This window comes from Lynx canadensis, chromosome F2 (genome assembly GCF_007474595.2).
Source record: "Lynx canadensis isolate LIC74 chromosome F2, mLynCan4.pri.v2, whole genome shotgun sequence".
NCBI classification, from domain to species: Eukaryota; Metazoa; Chordata; class Mammalia; order Carnivora; family Felidae; genus Lynx; species Lynx canadensis.
In genome coordinates this window covers 58500853-58526627 of record NC_044320.2, presented here as the reverse complement: position 1 = coordinate 58526627, position 25775 = coordinate 58500853, and the positions used below count along the sequence as shown (strand labels likewise).

Here is a 25775-nt window from a genome sequence, read left to right as displayed (position 1 = left end):
GATTCTCTCAGTACTACAGCTATCATCCACTGTCTTCTACACTGTCTTCTACACTGTCATTGACTATCCAGAGACAATTCAGAAGTCACTTTTGCTCCCAGGGTTTGCCTTACTCTCAGTCAGTAGTGGTCTTCTTCTGGGATTTTTACAGCATTCTCCCCAGACATTCGTTAAAGAATTTCTCTCTTGAACCCTTTACTTTTGATTATAAGTGTACAAAAAACATTCTTCCAAAAACCAGAAAGCAGAAAATAAAGTCTAATAATCACTGTTCTCCTCTGCTTAAGAGAATGCAGTTAATGTTTTGGTACTGTTTGGTTTTAAAGGTCAGTTTACTTCATTTAACAACGTGGCAGAGGCATTTTTTCAGTGACATCCCATTGTAAAAATTAACTTAGCTGTTTCTCTCTCACGCTAGATTGCTCATTCCTCCAAGGAGCATCTATTCTCAGTTCATGCCTTCTTTCCAGTGAACAGTGCAACGTCTGGCAGATAGGAAGCATTTAATAATAGTTTCGTGAATGTTAAATGAAATGGGAATATGTTTCTAAGCCCAAATACCTCAGTGAATCTAAAGAAGTTTAACTATAGTCAATGACAGATTCCAAAAGTTGTAGTGTTTACTAATGTCAGGATATATTGTTATGTTAAATATCATTTTTTTGGAACACTGGCACTGTGGCAAGGCAATAATTATGTTGTAATTGTTCGTTAATCCAGTTTCTCGGTTTTGACCTTTGGAAGTGATTTGCCATAAGGAATTCAGTCACATAAGGCTTTAATATTGATCCAATAATGCTGCAGCTTTAATGCTGGTAAAAGATACAAAGGGTTAAATCATTCTGGTCTTTTTAAAAGACATGTAACTCTTTTGTCTGATCTCCTTATGGTCCTTGTCACAACTGTATGGCTTTTAATCACTCATACATTCAGTGAGTTACTGCTCTGCTGGAGCCTTAATAATGTTCTAGTTTGTTTGGATGATCTTCCTGATAAGGTCCTGACAATCTCTCAGTATAATGGGAAGACAATCAAAATAAAAAATGTTCTAAGAGTTCAGGTAGTAGAGCATGCTATTATTTTTCACATGGTACAAGGATATTAAAATACTGACTTCCATGCTTTTGATTGAGTTTGTGATGAAATTCAAGAAAAATTGAAAATTTGAATTATTCTGCTGCTGGTAGGGATTGTATATCATGAACAGAAAGCAGGCATATATAACCAACTGTTGTATCATAATCTCAAGAGTGTCAGATCGTCCTTGTTTTATAGGAGTTTCTGTAGTATATCTAAGCAATTAATTCATTATATAGCTCTTTTATATTTGCAATTACCACATGGAATTTTACAAAAACATAAAATGTCAATGTCAGTGCACACTGTTTGAATAATTAATAATAATGGCTGATATTGATTATTTCAGATTTTTCAAGGTGCTTTCCATGATCTCATTTTCATTATCTCATTTAACTCACTAGCCCTCTTAAGTACGCAGTGGAATTGTTATAATTCTCCACTTGTGCCATCCGTTCTGCCTCCTTCCCTCTTCCTGTTTCCTTATTTTTCTTTCTTTCTTTTAAAGGAGAAAATTTGGTGTATGGAAAGAGCACGGAATATGAATTCAGGTATTGTGCTCCATGCTTGCTCCCATTGAATTATTTTACCATTGGGCAGATCACTTTCATTTCTTAAAACCTTGGTTTCCTAATTGGCAAAATAAGAATAATGCAGAACTATTTTCCTCAAAGTTGTGAGGATTAAGATGAAATATAGGAAAAGCAAAAAAACAAAAAAAAAAAAAAATAAAGGGCATATGTAATGTCCTTGTTAGGTTCTTTTAAGGGTAGCTTGGGATAATGGAAAGAGAATATTTTGGCCTCACTGCTTCTTAATTATAGTACCTGATCAAGTTATCCAACCTTCCTGAGCTTCATTTTTCTCATGTGTAAAATGAGCCTAATAATTCCTATCTTGTGAAGTTTTTAATAGAAAAAACAAAGTAACATATATACTGTTCCTAGCAATTTTTGAAACCCAGTAGTGTATAAACTCTATTAGAAGTATTTTGTCTTCTTTCCTGCCTCTTTCCTACCTCATTTCCTCCTACCTTATTCTTCTTCCCCCACCTCAACTTGTATGGCAGAGAAGGTAGAGCACACGATTGCAAACTCTGGAGATTTAATAATTAAAACGTTTTTAACACTGAGACCTGTCTTTTTTCCAAACAGAATTGTAAGCTGCAATTGAGGAAGGAGAAGGGGATCCAAGCCCTGATGTCCCTTTTTTGAGTGAAGACCCTTCTTCTCATGCTTTGGAACCTGCATTGAATGCTGAAAACTTTTGCAGTAGAATTTGAAAACCACTGACCTAGCCCAACCCCCTCATTTTACAGATGAAGAAACTGAACTTGAGAGAAGTTGAGTGACTGGCCCACCGTTGCAAAGCTGGTAAGTGGTGCACTAAGGCTAGAACTCATTGTGTTCTTACTTTACCCCATTGTTCCCCCTACTAAATGAAGGTACAGAGTGCAAATATGTGTAATTAAGATTCCTTTCTTAAGTGGCCTGGGTGGCTCAGTCAGTTAAGCATCTGACTCTTATTCTTGGCTTAGGTTCTGATCTCGGGGTTATGAGTTGGAACCCCATATTGGGCTCCACACTGGGCCTGAAGCCTACTTTAAAAAAAAAAAAAAAAAAAGGGAAAAAAGGGATTCCTCTCTTGAAGGAAATTATAGTTTATTTGTGGAGATAGGATTTAGATTAAAAAGATGAAGAAATGTAAAGTAGCATGATATAGCTATGAAATGGATAAATTAGGTAAATATTTTAAGAAGAGAGGAGCATGGATGATCATTGTCTTTTGGGATGGACTCTACAAACTCCATGAGGGCAGGAATTTGTTTGCTTATATTTTATTCCCAGTGCTGACAGAAATGCATGACTTCCAACAGGGCATTATTACTTATTCTTTTAAATTTTGTTTTTAACATTTATTTTTGAAGGAGAGAGAGACAGAGCATGAGTTGGGGGGGGGGAGCGGGCAGAGAGAGAGGGAGGCACAGAATCCGAGCAGGCTGCAGGCTCTGAGCCAACAGCACAGAGCCCTATGCGGGACTTGAACCCACAAACCGTGAGATCATGATCTAGGCCAAAGTCAGACGCTTAACCAACTGAGCCACCCAGGCACCCCTATTACTTGTTCTTTTGAATGAAATGAATGATGGCATAATGAAGTACATAATTGAATCAAATTTAGAAAAAGGTTAGGGATGTAGATAATCTACATCAGGGTGTTCAAACTGTGGGTTGCTCTTTATTACTGGGTAAAGAAGTAAGTTCAGTGGATCGTGATTTACATGTAAAAAGTTACAGAGTGTCATTATGTCAAGAAATTTTTTGGATTTATATGTGATACTGACATACATATGTTTAATTGTGTGTATACTTGGTCACAATTTTATGTCTCACTTTAGGTCATGGTTAAAAATGTTTGAAAAATGCTGTTTTAGACAAAGGGAATACTAAAATTTGAGGCAGGCATGTAAATGTTTTGTGGAAGAATAGTGACTTTTACAGTTTTGTTAAATCAGAGGTGAAAAGAATAGTGAAATGAAATAAAATTTATCCAGAGGAAGAGGAATCAGTTTGGTTCTGTAGCTGCTGAAGAACCATTGGGAATCCTTTTTGCCTTCCACTATCACCATACTTCGCTCTAAAAGGATTTAACCAAACTACGCTTTAGAAAGATTAATTCATCAGGAAGAGTGAATGTGATTGGAATTGACGAGACCAGAGAGGAAACTATGTAAAAGAGGTATCACAGGATAAGGATTTGTGGCCTAGACTGGTGACAGCTAGTAGAGAAAAAGTTTCTTAGCATGACTGTGGCAGAGTGAGGTTAAAAAAAGTGAGTGGGTGATGTTGACATGGAGCCCAAATAGCAAACAATTTCTTAGAACTGAGGGGGTAAGATTAAAGAAAAACAGTAGGACAGTGGAGTCAAGACAAGATTTTTGTTAAGATGGGAAGAAGGTGAGAATCTCTGTGGTCAAGTAGGGAGACTCAATAGAGAATGCTCCTAGACATGACTAAAAATGTATCTAGAGAAGACATCAAGATTCTAGCTAAAGAGAATATATTGATTGAAAGGAGGAGAAGTCTCTTGTTCTAAAATACCAGAGAGGGGTGTCTGGGTGGCTCAGTCTGTTGAGCCTCCGCTTTTTTATTTCTGCTCTGTTCATGATCTCAAGGTTCATGAGTTCGAGCCCCACATGGGGCTCTGCATTGACCATATGGAACCTGCTTGGGATTTTTTCTCTCTGCGCCTCCTTGCTCCTGCTCTCTCTCTCTTTCTCTCTCTCTCTGAAAATAAATAAATAAACTTAAAAAAATAAAAATAAATAAAATTGCTTTCAGTAAATTGAAGGTTGACCAGGGACAACTATTTTAATCAAGGATATGGCATTGCTTTACTAATTATTTTGTTACTAATAAGAGATATTTTTTAAGTGTGTGAAAACATTTTATTTGTCATGTAAAAAACATATGCTTTATTCACCCTAAATTTGTCTAAGACACTACTGTCACTTGAGAGATTACATAGTTTTGAGCATTCTCCATATTATGGGTAAGTTAGGAAGTTAGAAAGAAGGTGAGTACTATATGAAAATTTTGGATTCCCTGTCCTTAAAAACTACTTAAAATGAATTTGATAATGATAAAACAAGTTCAGAAACCTAGAAATGTAATTACAGAGGGTTATAACATATTCATATTAATTGAACCTTTCTTTCTGGCTTGGGTTTATCTGCCATTCATAGGAAATTTAGAGGCTTCGGGGCGCCTGGGTGGCGCAGTCGGTTAAGCGTCCGACTTCAGCCAGGTCACGATCTCGCGGTCCGTGAGTTCGAGCCCCGCGTCGGGCTCTGGGCTGATGGCTCAGAGCCTGGAGCCTGTTTCCGATTCTGTGTCTCCCTCTCTCTCTGCCCCTCCCTCGTTCATGCTCTGTCTCTCTCTGTCCCAAAAATAAATAAACGTTGAAAAAAAAAAATTAAAAAGACTATCCAAGACTAGGAAATTTAGAGGCTTCAAATTATAACTAATTATAATTTAAAGAGAAAGCCATTTCTTGGCTGATCTATTTAGTAAAGGAAACTAAATAATACCGCTTTGTTGTTTACTAAAGGAAAGATATGATGGCATTATAGATGTCCCATAAATGTGTGTCTGTGAGTTTACATAATTAGAGAGAGAGAGAGAGAGAGTGTGTGTGTGTGTGTAATGAAACTGTCTCTAGGCATGGTCAGGTACAAAGGTCCATCACTTAAGTCTCAGAACTAAATAAACATGTGAGGTTATGATTATTTTATTGAGCTTTCTTATTTTATGAGCCACTAATGGCCCTTGGATCAGTTATTTTCATGAGCACTGGCAACCTACAGCTTCAGTGAAGCTTTATTTATTTATTGTTTTTATTTTAAAGTGCCAAGAAGAAAATGCCCAGTTCCCCGTCTTATTTTTCATTTACGATAAACCATAGAAATAAAATTTTTTTTATTACAGAGAAAGAACTAAAATATATGTTAAGTGTTTATAACTGGCAATTTGCTTACAACTTTCTAATTTACTTTCAATTTCCAATGCAATTAGTTGAACTTCTGAGTTTGAGTATATGTACTGTTATCAACTTTAACGTCAGGCTCACTTATGTTGCTTTTTACACTTGTTAGGCTGAACATGCTGGCAAAATTAACAGGGTTATGTGGTTGAGCATTTGTGAGGAAATGCTGTGTAATGAAACACAATATTTTAAAATTTGTTTTTATTTTGTTCTTGCATCTACTGTAGTGTATTCATGTAATTTATATGTATTCATGTAATTTATTCATGTCATTTTTTCGAGAATTCCTTTCTGTGTAACCTTCTGTGGGAACTTGCAGGCAGAAACAGGGTCTAGAGAGAGCTCTGCATCCCACTTAGTCTTTCCAAATTTGCCAACCAGGTAAGTCCCTCACCGTTCTAGTGGTGGGTAAATAAATCAATTTTACTGATTGCACCTCTCCTAGACTTGGTCGGGTAAAATAGAGGCATTTGCCAGTTTAGCTTCAAGTATCTTAACTATTTTGTGTTTTTAGATTATCCTAAAACAAAAAAGGAAACTATTTGACTTGATATGTGCATGTGTTCCCTGTGGCCAAAGCCTACCGTTAAATTTTGAAAGGATTCTTAGGTTAATTTTTTAAATCATGGACTTTTAGCATTAAAATATTAAAATCACACTATGGAGAATGAGAAGTATTATCAGCTGAATCCGGTATATTTAGAATTAAATCCTTCAAGTTTCTTTATATGTATAGAAGTTGAAGAACAGTTGGTTTCTGGTGACCAAATTTGGAGTGTAAGGGCAAAGGGTATCTAATCAGAAGAGAAATACCTATTTTTCTAAGTATATAAATATTCTAAATAGGATTTATGTCCAAGTCAAATAAAACCAAAATCTAGGGTTTGTTATTCTGCTAACCCTTAGAATTTCTTTGTATTTCTTGTTATTCTACTAACCCAAAGAATTTCTTTGTATTACTATTTGCACCATTATAAAAATTACTAAAACAAATTCTCATGATTCATGACCTTACATAAATTCAAATGATCTTGAAATTCAAATGATTCTGGGGATAGAGGATAAAGACCTTATAAGGGAATTCCTGGATATGAGAGCTCTAGTAATATTTCCACAGGAATTTCTAAGGTTCTAAAACTTGTTTAGATTCCAAAATCCAAGTCTTGTAGAGTGGATTTTATAACAAATATTTTTCTTTCCGTAAAGATGGTAAAATTTATAGTAAGGTAAGAGCTACATGTTGAGTGTGGGAACAGAGCAGCTAATGAACCCACTCTAAAAACTAAATAAAGTGGCTTGTTCAGACTCTGGAGTCCTCAGATGAGACGGTGACCCCTGAAAATGCATTTGGTATCAGGTACATTTAGGTTAGAATCTTGTCCTTGTCAGTGGTGCGTGTCCCTGCTCAAGTTCCTGAACCGTTTTGAGTGTCAGTTTTCTCATTTATAAAACCGGGACAGTAACACATCTCAGTGTAAAATCTGGTTAGGATTAAATGAGAAAAGGGCCTCCTAAAAATGCCTGGCTCAGAACTGACCCCTCCTATCTGTTAAGCACAGTACCCGCCTTTCAAATGCAGCTCTCTGAATTGCCCTGCCCAAGCTCCAACCCTTTTTAAGAGATAGATTGGCTTCTTAGATTATTCTCCTCGTTTTGCTCATGAATGAAGGCAAATGATTGTTTTACTTAAAGAAATGGAAATGATTGCCTTTAACAGCTGCTGACATATACACTAAAAAAGCTGGGGGTGGGGGTGGGGTGGGTGGTGGCACTGTATTTCCTGCAAGTTAAACTTTTTATTTCTTGCATATCTTAAGAATTTTAAAATCTACGTGTTTTTTTGTTTAGTTTTATAATCCATATAGACTATCTGGATTTTCTTCTACCTTTGAAAAAAGAAATTTGTGAATCTTTCATTTGTTTATCGTTTAGGACTAGTAATAACACACTGATTATTTTACAAATGTCAGTTACAATACTAAGCGATTCACTGTATTAACATACTTTTTCCTCAGTTACATATGAGATATTATTTCATTTTTACACGTAAGGAAATTGAGGCAAAAGGAATTTAGGTACATTTCCCTGAGGTCACATAATTAATAAAGGGTAGAGCTGGGATTTGAACTTTCAGAGACTGTCTTTAGAGTCATATGCTTATCATGTCACAGTAAATAATAAGACATAAAGTCAGTCTGGAAAATAATACCAGGCTATGTCATTAATGAGGTTCTGTCACTTGTTTTTAATGTTTTTTGGTGTGTGTGTGTGTGTGTGTGTGTGTGTATTGTGTAAAGGAATTGTTATGCTGTGTATAAGTATTATTTGCTGAATGAATGTTTTGTTTATTAGAAACTGGATAACAAGAGGGAATATAATAAATGTAATGGATGTGGGCGTGAAGGAGCATTTTACCATAAGCTGAAAGAATTTGAAAAATGTATTTTTTGAATCCCTGATGTTTAAATATTTTTTGGTGTTTGGGTAAGAATTTTCTTATTGAAAACAAATTCTGTGCAATTTAAGAACAATGTAATTTTTATTGAATGCATGCTTACTTGCCTTATAGCTCATATTTGACTTATTTATGTTATATATAAGGGACTCATTTTATTCATCAAAATAATTTTATTTTTTATTATTTTTCTAATTTTTAAAAATATTTTATTTATTTTTGAGACAGAGAGAGACAGAGCATGAACAGGGGAGGGGCAGAGAGAGAGGGAGACAGAATCCGAAGCAGGCTCCAGGCTCTGAGCTGTCAGCACAGAGCCCAGTGCAAGGTTTGAACCCACGAACCGTGGGATCATGATCTGAACTGAGTTGGACGCTTAACCAATTGAGCCACCCAGGCACCCCAATCAAAATATTTTAGAAGCTTATCAAGAATTAATAACACAAAGCCTTAATAAGTAAACTAGAAAATATGTAATGTGCAGTGAATTAAATCTGAACTTGGGCAAAATAACCTTCATTTCTTTGAGCAGGACACAAATTGATTGCCCATGTTGGAAGTGTCCAAGAGAGCAAAGCTGGAAGCTCTGGCAGAATCCTACAATATGACTGAGCTTTAATGTCCAGCTACAGGTCTTCTAGGGGATTTTCAGTTTTACATTAAAAAAAAATTTGTTCCTCAGGGAAATTAAGAGTGAACAATAAAGATCACATTTAAAATAAAACAAAATTCAGCTGGAGGTTAAGAAACGGTTCGCCACTGTTATTTTTCTTCATATCGAAGTATGGTATCTGAGTAATATTTTACCTTATTTCTCGAACCTTGCCTGAAAATTGCTTAGCTAATCCGTAGTGCTATACATGGATAGCAGAGTAAGGAGAGTAAGTAAAGGACTCTTAGTCTTCAATTCTAATAATGACCTTGAGTGAGTAGCGTCATTTCTCTGGGTCTCATTTTCTCCTCAGAGGATAGAATTAGGTTGTTAGTTTTCAAACAGTGCTCTGCCAAGTCTAACAGATCTGAAGTGCTTTAGTTTCCCACACAAGTCTGTCTTTGATATTTTACCTATTGGTTGCACGCTTGATATTTGTTTAGAAGATACTTCCATAAGTAAAGATTTGAAAAGCTCCTGGACTAGATTACATCTGGAATTCCTTCCACCTTTGACGTTTTATTATCCATTTCTTCCTCTCTAATCCCTGTGCTAGAATCAGACACACAAATTACCACTGCTTTATACTCCAGCCTTTTCATGAAATGCCCATTTACCCCATTTTTACCAGTTCTACTTCTTTTTTCAAGGTCCAACTCTATGGCCGTCTCTAATGAATAGCCTTAACAAGCCAAGGAAAAACTCTCATTCTTTGGAATTTTAGTGAAGTATTTTAGTATCTTTTTTTATGAGGCACTCACCTGGTCTTCATTCTATCATGGTTATTATGTATTTGGAGAGTCGCTGTCTCTAATTCCTGTAGGGGCTAGCAAGAGTATCAGGATGAATAAAAGATAATGATGGGATGGTAGCGCACTCCCTGGAGAGCACGTGTGTCACCAGGAGGGGTCAGAACCTTAATGGGCTTCCTGGAGAGTGTCCACAGGGAAATTTAAGATCAATATTACCAAATTGTGTTTCAATAAAAAATAAAAAAAATAAAGAAGTACACTCGAATGTCTTATGAAAGTTTTAACTTTTTGAAATTTACACAAAAAATAAATAAATGAAAACCAAATAATGCCAGAACAACAAAAAAGTATGTGATGACCGCTTATGTATACCTCTGGACTGAGCATGCATGTGTGTCTTCCTTCCCTAACATGAATGCAATCCATTTACCTGTATCTTTGTTCACCAAAATTTAGTGAATCCTATTGGAAATGATCAGATAGCCTTTCTATATAGGCTGGAATAAAATCATCATAGTGTAAGCTTGACTGTCAAGAGCAATATGACAATGTCCTCAAAATGATAAAATTGGAAGTAGGTCATCTTCAAAGGTAAAATCTTTTGCTCTTAACTCCAGTGTCCCCTACCTGATGCTTTGCAGTATAATGCAAATACCTTCCAGAACCAGAAGGACATTAAAGAACATTTCACAGTTTTACTGCAGTTAAGCAGAGGCAGATGGATTGGCCAGTTGCCTAGAAGAAAAAATCTCATCTGAAAATTTAGGTGGGTTTTAATGCAACCTCCTTCGGTTCATCTAAAGGAGATAATTTCTAATTAGAGCTTGTTTTTCTTTTTGTTGCTTTTCTTCAGCACCTTTGGTACTCCTAAATACCCCAGAATGCCAGAATGCTGACGAGTTTGTATTCTTTTAAACATTGATCTGCTGGTGATCACATTTACTTATTCTCATCAAAAACAGTTTTAATTTTAGACTATCCAAACAAAATTTTAAGCACTCATATTTTCATTCTCTATATAATAGTGACAGTGTTTATATCAGATTCACACTATTGTTTCCTATTTGAAGTAATCCCCAATTAAGTTTCCATATTCTAGTTAAAGTTTTAATCTAATCCTTTATTCTGTTTATGACTAAATAACAGAGTATTCAGTAGTGACTGGGGGATCTGAACTCAATGACCTATGAACTTAACACACACACACACACAAAATAAAGTTTGAAATGCTGTGTTTATGATAAGATGATAGCATTTCAATTATGAGGAAATCCCTATTGTTTATCATCTTACATTTTACTAAACTTAAGTATAAAATTGATTATATTTCTAAAAAAGTATTGATTTATTAAAATATTCATTCATCTGTTTCAAATAGTTTGAATAAAATTTTTCCTAATTTTATTTTAGTAAATCAGCCAAGTGCAGTTCACATTTTCTTTCCAGCACAAATGAAATTCTTTAAGTGGTTTTCATGGTTTAGAGCTCCCTGCACCACTCAGTACCTTTTCTTTTTAACAGTCCCATTAACAAAGTAGGCAGAGATGCTCTCTCATTAATAAAGAAGAATAATCCACCTATTCTGCCCAGGGAAATTCCCACTGGAGCAGGGCCCCTCCCTGCACAGACTGCTACAGTCCTGACTCCTTTCCTCAGCCTTTGTTACACTGCCCCCTGCATCTCACCAAGTGGCCTCACAGTGTATATTGTTCAGGTTGCTCATCTGTTTTTTTCTCCCTAAAAATGTGTACAGTCTGTGCAGCTTTTCATTGAAGTTCAGTATCATTGATCGAAAGTTGGGTTTATTCAGTGATAAGTCTACTCTCTTTAAATCTAAGGAAAAAGATAATATATAAACAAAGTAGATAATATTTTTAAACTCAATTTGCAATAGCTCAATATTTGCAAATGAATCACCGTGATTCATCACTGTAAGAGAAAGAATAAGAACCACATAATCATCTCAATAGAACCAAAAAAAAAAAGCATTTGAAAAAGTTTGACAAATATTATCTACCTTGCTTAAATATTATCTTTTCCCTTGAAAATTTATCACAATAACGTCCATTACAGGATTAAACAGGCTAAGATCTTATTGCATATTATTAGTTATAGTTGCTTAGAACTATTATCCCTATGTCACTACGCTTGGTCAATAGTAACTAACCGCATTGATAAAAGAATAACCAACGTAACACAACTTTCTATACAGATGACCCTTTCATATGAAATACCTCATTGGATTATATCTACCCTAGTATTCGTAGTTGTAGTAGTAGTAATAGCAGCAGTAGTAGTAGTATTATAGATATTATTAAAGATTCAAAAATAAAGTTGGGGCACCTGGGTGGCTTAGTTGGTTAAGCATCTGACTCTTATTTCAGTCAGGTCATGATCTCCTCGTGAGTTCGAGCTCTGCACTGGGCTCTGCGCTGACAGCACAGAGCCTGCTTGGGATTCTTTCTCTCCCTCTCTGTCTGTTCTGCTTGTGCATGCATATATGCTCCCTCTCTCAAAACCTGTAAACCTACTTTGTTGAGGGTTTTTCTCATGAATGGATGTTGAACTTTGTCAAATGCTTTTTTTTTTTTGCTTCTGTGGAGATGATTATATGGTTCTTATTCTTTCTCTTACAGTGATGAATCATGGTGATTGATTTGCGAATATTGAGCCACCCTAGCAAGCCAGGAATAAATCCCACTTGATCATGGTGAATGATTCTTTTAATGTGTGGAGTCTGTTTGCTAGTATTTTGTTGAGGTTTTTGCACCTGTGCTCATCAAGGATATTGGCCTATAGTTCTCTTTTTTTAGTGGTATGTTCATCTCATCTTGGTATCAGGGTAATGCTGGCCTTACTGAATAAATTTGGAAGTTTCCCTTCCTTTCTATTTTTTTGGAATAGTTTGAGAAGAATAGGTGTTAACTCTTCTTTAAATGTTTGGTATGATTTGCCTGTGAAGCTGTCTGGTCCTGAACTTTTGTTTGTTAGGAGTTTTCTGATTACTGATTGAATTTCTTCACTGGTTATTGGCCTGTTAAAATTTTCAGTTTCTTCCTATTATGATCTTGGTTATTTATATGTTTCTAGGAATGTATCCATTTCTTCCAGGTTGTCCAATTTGTTGGCATATAGTTTTTCATAATATTTTCTTATAATTCTTTGTAATCTGTGGTATTGGTTGTTATTTTTCCTCCCTCATTTGTGATTTTATTTGAGTCCTTTCTCTTTTTTTTCTTGGTAAGTCTTGCTAGAAGTGTATCAATTTTATTGATTTTTTTCAAACAGCCAGCTCCTGGTTTCATTGATCTGTTTTATTGTGTGTATGTTTTTTTTTTTTAAATTTCTACATCATTTATTTCTGTTCTAAACTTTATCATTTCTTTCCTTCTGCTAGTTTTAGGTTTTGGTTGTTGCTCTTTTTGTGGCTCCTTTAGGTGTAAGGTTAGGTTGTTTATTTAAGATTTTTCTTGCTTCTTGAGATAGACCTGTATAGCTATAAACTTCCCTCTTGTAAATGCTTTTGCTGCATCGCAAAAGTTTTGGACTGTTGTATTTTCATTTTCATTTGTTTACATGTACTTTTTTATTGCTTCTTTGATTTCCTGGCTGACCCATTCATTGTTTAGTAGCATGTTATTTAACCTCCATGTATGTGTGGTCTTTCCAGATTTTTTCTTGTTGTTGACTTCTAGTTTCATAGCACTGCGGTCAGAAACGATGCATGGTATGACTTCAGTTTTTTTAAATTTTTTGAGGCTCCTTTTGTGGGCTAATATGTGATGAGTTCTGGAGAATGTTCCGTGTGCACTTGAAAAGAATGTGTATTCTACTGTTTTAGGATGAAATGTTCCAAATATATCCTTCTGTTTCAGTTCATGATTCAAAGCCACTGTTTCCTTGTTGATTTTGTTTAGATGATCTGTCCTTTTTGTAAGTGGGATGTTAAAATCTCCTACTATTGGGGCACGTGGGTGGCTCAGTCGGTTAAGCGTCCGACTTCAGCCAGGTCACGATCTCGCGCTCCGTGAGTTCGAGCCCCGCGTCAGGCTCTGGGCTGATGGCTCGGAGCCTGGAGCCTGTTTCCAATTCTGTGTCTCCCTCTCTCTCTGCCCCTCCCCCGTTCATGCTCTGTCTCTCTCTGTCCCAAAAATAAATAAAAAATGTTGAAAAAAAATTTAAAAAATATAAACAAACATTAAAAAATTTTTTTAAATAAAGTCTATTGTATTATTATTGTATTATTATTGATTAGTTCCTTTTTTGTTTATTATTAATTGTTTTATGTATTTGGGTGCTGCTGTGTTGGGTGCACAAGTATTTACAATTGTTATATCAGAAAATGCTCTCAGGTAATGATAAGTGAAAAGAGCAGGATATACAAATATATAGTGCATATTATCACAATTATGGAAACATACCTCTGAGTCCTGAGCCTGAAATGCTCCAGTACGCAAAGCATCCACTCATTTCAGGGCTTTTTCTGGAATTCTCTTGGTCCACTTCTTTGCTCGGCTGCTTCTCCTTCAGGTTCCAGATTAAATGTTACTTTCTCAGGAAAGCATTTGCTGGTCCTCAGGGTCACTTCAGACTGGGTATGCTCCCTCTCCAGTTACATATTTTCATAACACTTAAATTTTCCTTCATCACACTTATGATTACAGTTAATCACCTTGTACTATCTTTTGAGTATCTGTCTTCCTCAATAGACTGTAAGTTTCATTTGAGTAATAACTATGTCAGCCTTATTTGCTCAAAAGCCTGGCACAGAATATGGGACATAGAATGAATTCAGTAAACACTTGTTGAAGAAATGAATGAATGAATGAATGAATGAGTGAATGCAAGGCACTGTGCTAAGAACTTTTCACGTAATCTTTTTGAGACCCCACAAAAAACTTAACGGAGTAGGGAACATCTTTATCACATTTTATGGATATTGTATAACTAAATCTAAGAGAAAATTGTCCAGTTATATAGCAAGTAAGTGGACAGCCTAAATTTAAACGCTGATATTTTGGAATGTAGTGCCCAAGCTCTTAGACACTGATTGTGTAAAAGTGGTTGCACTGAAATTTTTTAAATTTCCATTTGAAATTCTATGTAAAATCTAAGACTGCAGAACAAGAAGCCACATTACGTCTTTGTCATAGAAAGTCTTAATTAAGGTTTTGAGCTGGTTAAATATATATACATATATATATAATAAATATATATATACATATATATTATATATATATAATATGTATAATATATATTATAATAATATTATAATATATATAATATGTATATATAATATATATGTATATATATACCTTTTACTTTTCCCAATATTTTCTCTCCCAGACACTGCTAGCAATCAAATTTGTAGCATCCAGTTTTAGAGATACATGTTTTATTTATTACAAGCATTAGTATTTAAGATAAAACTGGCTTTCAAAAGTTAGTTTTGATTCTGAAACCTATCAAGGCAACATAATTTAAACTTTATTTCTATAGTTTCCCCATATTTTTTCTTTTGACTTCCCTTCCTATGATTGTATCTTGATTGTCCCTGATCTTTAAGTAGGTACAAATGAGCAAGGATTCTGAATAACAGCAAGTTCAGGCCACCCCAGTTTGTTAAATACTTTTAACAGGAAATGGTCAGTTATTTTGGGATATGGCATTTGATGGGCATGGAGTTAGGTCATGCTACCTACACACAGAACCTGAAGATTGTCACAGCTGTTGGCTCCATAGAAGTTGGCTCCAGCAGCCTATTTTTCATTAGGTCCAAAAAATCAGATATGAATCCTAAGTGATTTTACAGGGCCTTGTCTTACATATGTCTCACCAGTCTTGAGTGAATGGATGAATGAATGAACAGCCCCCACCTCAACTGGATTCTGAATTTCCAACTATTGTTTCTTGACAATCACATTGGACTTCTTAGCCCTGCATTTATAAATGAACCCGATTGTTCTTCCTGTGTGCATTTTTCTTAAAGACCAGCCTTTGCCAAAATATTTCCCCTTAAGCTCTCCACATGTCTTAAAGTATAACTTTCATTGTCTCTCTTGACGGGACCTCAGCATAACTTCTTTTTGAACATTGACAGTAATTTTGATATATTTTAATAACTGGATTTAATTAACCGGATTTGGCTTTCCTTTTTTCCTTCATTGATCATATGCATGTTGAATGTGTATTATCTGCAAAAAAGTGAGCTAAGTCTTGAGAGAGAAGACAAAATATGCTTAAACAATTTGCTAATGTTTCATTTGCAAAATCAGTCTGTATCTTTATAGATGGAACCTGGCCAACTTCAAGCAAATAACAAACAAAATTTTAAAACCGTTTCTAGGCTTAAAATTTCAATGTTGATTTTGAAAATTCACTCTACAAAAGTCAATTCAAAAACTGAGTAATTTAAAAATCTCACTTAACATCTCAACAATTTAAAGTATGATAAAACTAGTAACCCATTTGTTTGTTTACTCACTCTTTTCTGAATGATGTCAATGTTTTAAAACTTATTTTCAAAATCTTTAATTTCCTTCATGTTTATCTTGAGGCAGACTCCATTTGCCAACTCACAGACAGGCTGTTCTTTCACATGTAATTGTATGTATGGATCAGCCATTCTTTTTATATATTATAATATATGTAATATACAATATATATAAATATATAATAGTATAATATAAGATAATGTACTCAATAATAAAATGTATATTATAATATATTATAATATTTTATACATATATATCCTGTTCTTGGCTCCAGGACTTGCCACATTTAAGACTTCCATAAGAGATGTATATTTGGTCATTATTTTATCTTTTGATTTATATACATATTTGCTCAAAAAACCTTTAATGCCTTCTGATCATTCATGGAAACAAGTCTGAAAATTTCTGCCTAGTTCTCTCTAAACCTCCATAATATGGTCCTACTCTAAAAGTCCAATGACATTTCTCACACACTCTTTAAAATATCCATCACTTGCTTTGCTTTACCACAAAGTCTCTTTTTTTCACCAAGCAAAATTTGGTCATTTTGTAAAGCCTCGCTTAGACCTGATATCATTGATCCTTGTCATCTTCAATTATGAATCATCCTCTGAATGTCAGAAGCAACTAGAGTTAGAATAATGTGATTGCCCCGTTATTCATGCTAATTATTCTTAACAGTTCTCTCTACAAATAGGTTAAGACTCGTTGAGAGCAGAAACTGTGTTTTCTATCTTTATGTCCTCAGAGCCTAGCACAATGGTATTCTTTACCATTAAGGGCCCCATAATAGGGAGTTTAGAAATTGCTTCTGTTGTATATAATTTGACCAAAGTGAACATCTGGACATTCTAAACCACAAGCTTAGAATCATGCAATCTTAGAACTTTTAAGCATTAGGGATCTTAAAAATTAATATACCTAATTCTTCATTTTACAGATAAAACTGGGATTTAAATGGGGACAGTATGGATCAGCCATTCCTGGTAGATTTTATCTCAGTGTCTTTGATATCCTTTCTCACTCTGTATCCTCAAACTTTAAGTGGAAAACATGTGTTGTGATGTTTTTGGTCTATTAAAAATATTAAAAGACAGTGTCTCATGCATGATTTGGTCAGAAAAGCAGAAATCACTTTAGGAATTTGAAGCAGGAAGGGATTAAATTGAAAAAACAAAGTGCTCGCAACACAATTGGAAAGCCTAGAGAAACAAAATTCAGGAAGGAAGGCTATTAGCTTTCAGGTTCACAGCTAACTTTGGAGTCAGGGAGCTGCCATCATGGATCAAACTATCTCCAACATCAAAGGTGGCTGAGTTCCAGGAAAACAACACAGGCCATTAGAGAAACTTCTATACGGTGAAGCCCAAGCATTTATTTACCTCCTACTGCTGCATGAGCAACAGCTTCTGCATTTCTTCCACCTTCTAAATGGCAGAAAAAAGAAACGTATTCTTATGTTTGCATCTTAATTTTCTATTTGGCACCTTTCCACGCACCTCAATAGCTTACAAATGATGAACCTGAACAATAATTGATGTTTATAATAATAGAACTGTTAGTGCCGAAAGGAACTAGAAGTGCATTGAACTCATCTTCTCATTTAAAAGGTCAAAGTCACATATCATTGGGGTTAGAGAGCCAACTTTTTAAAACCTACCTCCTTGGCTAGACATGGAGAGTTTTCTACCTCAAGTCGCTCTGAACCTCCCCCTTGCTCTATGCTTATGGTCCATTTAATTTTATGACCTTCTGATTTAATGAGATAAGTACTTCTTATGCCTAATTATTTACTGCTAAGATCATGTTTTAGTTTTATAAGACACACTTCAAAAATTGTTACTTGATCTTTGTCACGTAAATACATACTAAAAAGGAGTTAAGACTGCTCATTGCTGTTCCAAGATGAAATCACCGTTCTACCTGATGACTTACAAACGGGAAAGTTGACCAATAAATCTAGTTAATCAGATCTCTCAATATTGTGAATGATCCTCCTGGTAGCCAGACATTATAAGTCTATTGTGGCCACTTCTCATTTTTACTTGTTGTTCTGGATGGAACTTGCTGTGGCACTAGGGCTTTCTTAAGAATAAACCATTCCAAAATCACACTGTTATTATATGTTGCTTTGTCCTCAGGCTTTCTAGTATTCCTTTTGGGCTATTGGTCTTTCAACATGCAGTTAGGGGATTAAAGTAAATCATTTAATCCATGCAGCATGTCACTCAATAGTATACTTTTGGAAATTGTTTCCACAGGAGCACCAGTGAAAGCAGCCAGTCTGAGATATTGACACTATAGAAAAAACTGACAGCTTACTCCTTGTATTGATTCTGCTCTTCCCTACAAATATAGACTCCGTTCCCTACCACAGCCTTGTAAGTGGTGACTGCTGAGGTTTCTAAATTGCTTTGTAAATTATTTATTATTTGACACCTTGTAAAGACCTCTTTTCTTCTAGTCTGACTTGCTTGTGATTTCTAAGGTCTCATATATATTGAAAGGTCTCAGTGTATACTGACCATACCTTCTTACAGAATGGTTTTTCTTATTATCTTATATTGGAAATGTGACTTTTTCTACGATATTATGATCATACCTTTTGTCATTCTTATTTCTGATACATTGTCTACACACTGTCATAAATGCTTATATACATATGTTCCCAACTGAGCACTAGACAGGCTGGCCAATTTGAAGCCTGGAATTGGGCCATTAACTAACACATTTTCAAATTTAAAAAGTTTTAAGTATTTGAAGACCGTTTATTTAATAATGGAGGAAACAGCTTTTATTAATAAAAATTATTTACCAGATCAGATACATATATTTAATTCACTTGCACTGATGTAGTAGAGTCAGTGTTCTGAAAAAATTTGCAAATGCTTTTTAAACAATTATTCTCTTCTTAGATTTTCTTTTGTGATTTTGTGAACCATAAAATTTTTAATGTTCGTAACTTAGATCATAAAAAACAGAGATTTGTGTCGAGTAATCGGAGCAATTTGAAGATTGACTGCCTACCTACAGCTTCCTGAAACCACCTGTATACATATAAATATACTGAACAGAAAAAGGTCTGTGCTTAATAACATGAGTTTCTCCCTCCCTTTCCCCCTGGCTTTCTACATTGGTCCACTCAGGACCACTATACCCTTTGTGAATTAGGGCTGGAGTTCTTGCAGCATCCCTTATAGTTTGGAAATTTGAGAAACTTTTTGTGCCATCCATTCCTCAAAATTCATATGATTATATCTGGAGAGTATGGACTTTTCAATGTCATCTCCACCATTTATGAGCTTCTGTGACTTGAGGAAAGTAATTTAGTCTTCATAAAAATAGCTTCTTCTGTAAAATGAAATGACAATAATAATATTAATAGTAACTACCCAAAGGGCTGTTGGAAGAATAAATGTGATGATGTAGAGTTTTAGCACAAGCACATATTAGTTATCTGTAATGGTTATGACATAAAACTGGAATATAATTTTTGCTAAAGAATTTAATTTTATGACTGTTTTAAATATAATACCAATAGATCTTGGTGAAAATCAAGAAAACATGCAGTGAATAATGGTACGTGAAAACCATAGCCTCTTTTAGGAAATTTTTTCTAATTATAGAAATTTAAGGAACATGGAAACATACTTCTAAGATCACTGTAATTCTTAATGAGATTGGGAATATAAATCTGTTAGAAGACAAAGGTTTATATTCATTATGAAGATTTAAAAGCAGAGGAAGCCAGCTACTTCCACACAGACTACTGTGGGCAAGAGAAAGCACAGGAAGAGCAAAGCTGAAAACCAGCAAGCATCTTTGGAAAATGAGGCCATTGTAGCCATACGCGTCACTCCCGTTTCAATGATTTCCTTTCCAGGCAGTGTGCTGATTTTCTTGTCCACTGCTTTGTGCCAACATATTGTTATGACCTGGTTTCGTTCTTTCCCTGCATACTGAATGCAAATGCTTTTAAAAGGAGTTGTCTATACCTATTTTCATTCTCCATTTCTGGCTTGGAATACTGTTCGTAAAATTATTTCAATGTTTCAAGGTCTAGCTAAAGTGCCACCTTCCCTATAATCTGTCCCTGTGGTTTCCACCCACTTGTTTCTTTTCTTTCTAAAGTCTTTCAGCCTTGATAGTATGAACCACCCTAACTATTATCTGAGATTAGATACCATTCTATTTGGTTAAATATTTATTTCTTGTGAAACTGTTCTTCCAGCTAGAAACATGTAAGACAAAGAAGATTCTTTTATAGTCCCTGCAGTAGATACATAATGAAAGATTAAAAGGAGAACAGAAAAGCTGTTTAAAGCAGAGAGTATTTTCAGATAAAATGCACATTCTATCACTAAATTGGAGCTTTCTAGTAATCCTGTATATTGTGCAACATTTTACATATATATCTTCCTGTCACCTAATGATAACTGACTTTACCAGACTACTTCTTAGATGACATGAAGCTTTCACATAATTTATTTCATTTATTTTTCAAAACAATTTTCTGAGATGAGCCTCATCCTCATTTCATAGAGAAGAACCAAAGACCATAAGAGGTTATGTGATTTGTTCTGAGTTGCACTGAAGTTCACTGCTTTTCTGTCCATCCCAGCTGATCTCACAGAGTGGCTCCTTCATCCCCACGGTAACCAAATGAGGAAGGCCAGAAAGACATTGTATGGCTTTGATTGGTAAGCAATGAGACTGATTTCTCTTGAGAAAACGTGAGAGGATGAATACCCATTTTGAGCAGTCTCTGCCTGTTCTTTTTTGGATATAGCAGAGGAAGGACGGGCAATTCTCTGAACAGGATTGGTTTGACACAAAAAACAGGTGGCAGCCTGCAGACTTACTGTCTGCAAGAGATGTGTGATGGAAGAGAGTTAGGAGACGATTATATATATATATATATATATATATATATATATATATATATATACACACACACATACATATATATACACATCCACATATGTGCATAATATATATGTATGAACAATAAAATATTAAAATATATGTGAAAACATGTATATCTGTCTATATTTCTATTGTTAAAAATAAACTGAAACATATAAAAATTTTAAGAGTTTATTTGAGCAAAAATAAACTCTTTGCTACTAATTTCTTTAAGCCTGATTATGTTTTTATTATGATTCATTTCCAAAAGAAATTTAAACATTTGTCCCAAGTTACTAGGAGGATGTATTCTCTTATTTCCTCTGTTGCTACATTTCCTACTTCAAGCAAGCTTGCAGACATAGACATCTATGCCAAATATTACAATGACCACCCTCACTATATTAATATTTTTTCAAGGTTAGTCTTCTGAGCAGCATCCCATTGATAATTAAGTTATAATGTTTAGTAGGGTTACTAACCAAATGATTATAAGCTTTGAGTTCATTCATGAAAATTCATTGAGTCCATACTTTATTGAAAAAAAATGTGGGCAAGTCTGAGTTGTATCAAACATTGAACCTTTCTGCAAAAACCAGAGTACAATGAGGCTGTGAACATGTATTTAGTAAGTTAACAGCATGAAATAAATGATATAATAAAGTCAGACAGTGTTTTTGCAGGGAGTGAGGAAAAAGCGTTCCCTGTCCTTCTAGCACACATGCGCGCGCACACACACACACACACACACACACACACACTCACACACACGGCTGACAATGTAGGAGACTAAGGAAAAATCATGTGGTGATAAGTGAAAATTTAAGTCATTTTTATTGTCTAAAATAATGAGACAAACACTAATAGGCTTTTTATTATAGTTGCATAAATTGGGCTTTAAATTTGTGACCATTGAGAATACTGCTACTGACTGGAGATTGAATTTGTTTTTATTGAATGTAATAAATAAAGACTGTACATTCAAATATCATGAATCATGTGTATTTAGAAATGGTTTTATCAAGTTCAGGTACTATAACTTATTAATCCTTGAAATGATTGCCTAGATTAGTGCCTAGCACATAAAAGTGGTCTTTAACTTTTTTTTTTTGAGTAAACAAATGATGGTAAAATGTAGTCATTGAAAAGGCCAAATTTGAGATAATGTCATTAACTTAGCATATGTAGAAATAAGCATGCACTCAAACGCAAAATCATAGAAAGATGTTTTAGTTTAACAGTAAACATCTACCTTAAGGTGACAATAGCCATTTCTATTTAAACTGATTGTAAATTATGCCCCGCCAGGTGTGCACAAGGTAATTGTTTTGGTGGTGTGGAAACTACATATTTTCATGAAGTTGGGTCTCCATCAGTGAATAATTGTGATCCAATAGTAAGCTAGTATATGTCATCAAATAACAAAAATTGAAGACAGACTGAGTTGAGTATCATAGAAGAGGGAGAAAAGGCAGTGATTTGGGGGCAAAATGGATTTGTGCTCATTTTACTCATGCTTGTGTGACTCACAGAGATTATATTTTTAAGATTTAAAGATTCAGCCGTGTCCTCCTACCCCTCTCATCTTCTTCTTCTTTGAAATCAACAATAATATTTCATATCACACAAAGTCATATGGAAAACTCTAATATAATTGTCATGTCTCTGATCTCCATTTGTAATATCCCCATGTTGTGGCATTCACTATTACCACTTTTATTACAGTTGTTAAGAATAGGAAGTTATTGTTAAAGAGAACTTTGTGGTACTAACCATTAATATTAGTGTAGACCTCAGAATTCACCATGCTCAGAAGCTGGCAGGTCCCTGAGCATGCTGTCACTTTGGAATTCATATAAAGCAAGTATAACTTACATAAAGACAGAGCACTTCACATTTTTCATAATAAAATAATTAATATATACAAATGTATTGCATATATAGTATAAAGAATAATACTAAAATAGGCTTGGGATAACAACTTCCCTACTTAAGAAATAGAACATTGTCGGGACGCCTGGGTGGCTTAGTCAGTTAAGCATCTGACTCTTGGATTTGGCTCAGGTCATGATCTCCTGGTTCATGAGTTCTAGCCCCTGTCATGCTCTGCGCTGACAGCCTGGAGCCTACTTGGGATTCTGTCTCTCTCTCCATCCCTCCCTCTCTCCCTCTCTCTCTCTCAAAATAAATAAGTAAAACTTAAAAAAAAATTATCTTTAAAAAAAGAAATAGAACATTTTCAATATTTTTATATTTCCCTCTTTACCCTTTTTATTTATCAATTGCATATCCCATACCTCCTCAACAAAACATTTGAATTTTGTGAACTCTTGTATTTATACTTATAAATATGTACTTATTAATAATTTATAATTTACAAACATACAAAATACCCATGGGAAAACGAACATAATATCAAAACTAACATGTAAAATCTGTTACTTCTTCAAAAATAATTTTATATTTATATCCAATATTAATATCATTAGTGACAATGCAGAAAATGTGGAAGGTATGGCAAGTCATTCACAAGATAAAACTATATTTACAATAAAATGTACTTCTTAAAGGTAGTTATTTTTAAAAATATTATTCTAATAACTATTAGCCTTTATTATTTTGCTTTGTGTCATGAACTCTACTTGACACTGGCAGGGTTCTAGAAGCTTCCTGAATGTATCTTAAAATCCTAATTTATTTTCAACTTTGTGGATGTTACTTTACCTTCATGACACTTGAGATGTTTTTATTTATGCTCCCTGCAGCCTTCAACTATTAGCCAGTCACAAAAAAAGTTCACTTTTACTATAGATTCTCTTAGCTTCCTAATTATTTTGGGCAGCCTGCACCAGAATTCTCCATCGCTTAATGTTAGGAGGAAATTTATTCTCAATGAATCCTGCTATTACCATTTACTTTATAAAGAGGGGGAACTTCCCCTGCAAGTTTCAAAAACATTTAACTGGTTGTCATGAAAGAGTTCCTATAACATTTGGCTTTTGTTTCACAAAAATCAACAGGACTTAATGTTACTGCAATCAGAGAAGTGGAGAAAAGATACAGGAAACATAGGAACAGTGTCATGTGGAAATTATACTACAATGGAGCAACATCAAATATATCATTGCTGCAGGTGTAAATGACCTGAAAATAAGTATAGAAAAAGTTTGCTTGTCTCAGATAACCAGCATAATATTTTGTGACTATGAGAATTGCAGAGAAAATAACAAGCAGTGTCTACCAGATTTTGACATGTTATATCAATCAAGTACAAATTTTGTTGTAGAAAGTACATGTCCATTGGGGCGCCTGAGTGGCTTGGTTGGTTAAGCGTCCAACTTCGGCTCAGGTCATGATCTCACAGTTCGTGAGTTAGGACCCCACATCGGACTCTGTGCTCTGACAGCTCAGAGGCTGGAGCCTGCTTTGGATTCTGTGACTCCCTCTCTCTCTCTGCCCCTCTCCTGCTTATGCTCTGTCTCTCAATAAATAAATAAATGTTAAAAAACATTTTGAAAAAAGTACATGTCCTCAGTTCCAATAACCTCTCATTAAAATAGCCTTGTTAAATTGAGTCCACAGCCCTTTGCTTGCTCATCACTAGATTTGACTGGGTTTGATTGGGTATATAAATGCTGTGTAGATGAGAAGGTTTAATGACTGAGAATCAGAGCTGTGTATTTGTATTTAAATATACATTAAAGCTATCCAAAGTTCCTGAGGTACATACAAGAGCTGTTTTAAAACAAAATCTGTTCTCTCTATTGGCAGAAAGAAATGCTTTGTGTGTTTGTGTGTCACTAAAACATATTTAACTAAAAAAGTTAATAAAGGCAGAGGACATCACATCTGATTCGTTATAGAAGGAAGTCCTAACTGCTGGACATAATAGAAAAATTAAAAGAGGTGTAAATCTCAGTAAATAATATAACTAATACATATCACTGAGGCAAAGATAGCATTGTTTCCTATAGCTATTAAAGAGGAACACATCATTATAAATTCAGGGCAGAAAATCTTTATTTCATCTTAATTCCTATTATCACATATATTTTCCTTCTGGTTGCTCACTGTTCTTTCCTAGATATTTTTGTTTTCATTACAGAACTGAAAGGCTCTCCAAATACTTCCGTGTTTTTACCTTTTGTTCCTCTGTTTGAATTTATTCATAGGATTCTTTAGAAATTATTCTTTTATTCTTTTTAAATGTTAGTTTATTTATTTTGAGAAAGAGTAAGCACAAGTGGAGGAGGGAGGGATGGATGGAGAGAGAGAGGGAGAGGAGAGAAAGAGAGAGAGAGAGAATTTTAAGCTATCAGTGCAGAGCCTGACGCAGGGCTGGATTACACAAAACATGAATCCTGACCTGAGCTGAAATCAAGAAGTCAGACTCTTAACTGACTGAACCCCACAAGTGCTCCAGAAATTATTTTTTTAAAGAAGATTATGCTATGATATGCCAAATCAATTTAGAAACTAAACTTAATTGCATTTAATATTGGCTTGCTGTCTTTGTTTTCAGTCAAAAAATTTTCAAAAAAAGTACAGATACTCTAAAATGTATATTATAATATTATAAGTATACATGTTAATAAAGACCTCACTGAATTTTTTAAATGAAATGTAAAGTATTTATACTGGAAGCAAACATGAAGACATTTGGGAACCACATAAGTTCCTTAAATTCATTACATAACTCTTAGAAAAACCATGCTTAATGCAAAGGATGCATATATACTCTTATTCAAACAACATTGTATATAAATCAAATTTCTCTGAGAGAATTATATTTTACCAATTATGATTGTTTATTTTAGAGCATGCTATTCAAAAGCCATATTCATCTTTTGGATCTTCTGTGTCAAGTTAACAAATAAGAGAGAAAAAACAAGGAA

At 34.6% G+C, this 25775-nt stretch overlaps 1 protein-coding gene across 3 annotated transcripts in view; it reads left to right on the top strand.

Moving 5' to 3' along the window:
* HNF4G (hepatocyte nuclear factor 4 gamma) overlaps nt 1–25775 on the top strand; it is a 129275-nt gene that overhangs the window by 47200 nt on the left and 56300 nt on the right. For 2 of the 3 annotated variants that reach the window (XM_032591943.1, XM_032591942.1), the window contains exons 1-2: nt 1584–1628; nt 2232–2450. The gene's annotated coding sequence lies outside the window, so the exon portion shown is untranslated. Of the gene's footprint in view, nt 1–1583; nt 1629–2231; nt 2451–25775 lie in introns of those variants that run through there. The other variant, XM_030304419.1, reaches the window with a different exon arrangement.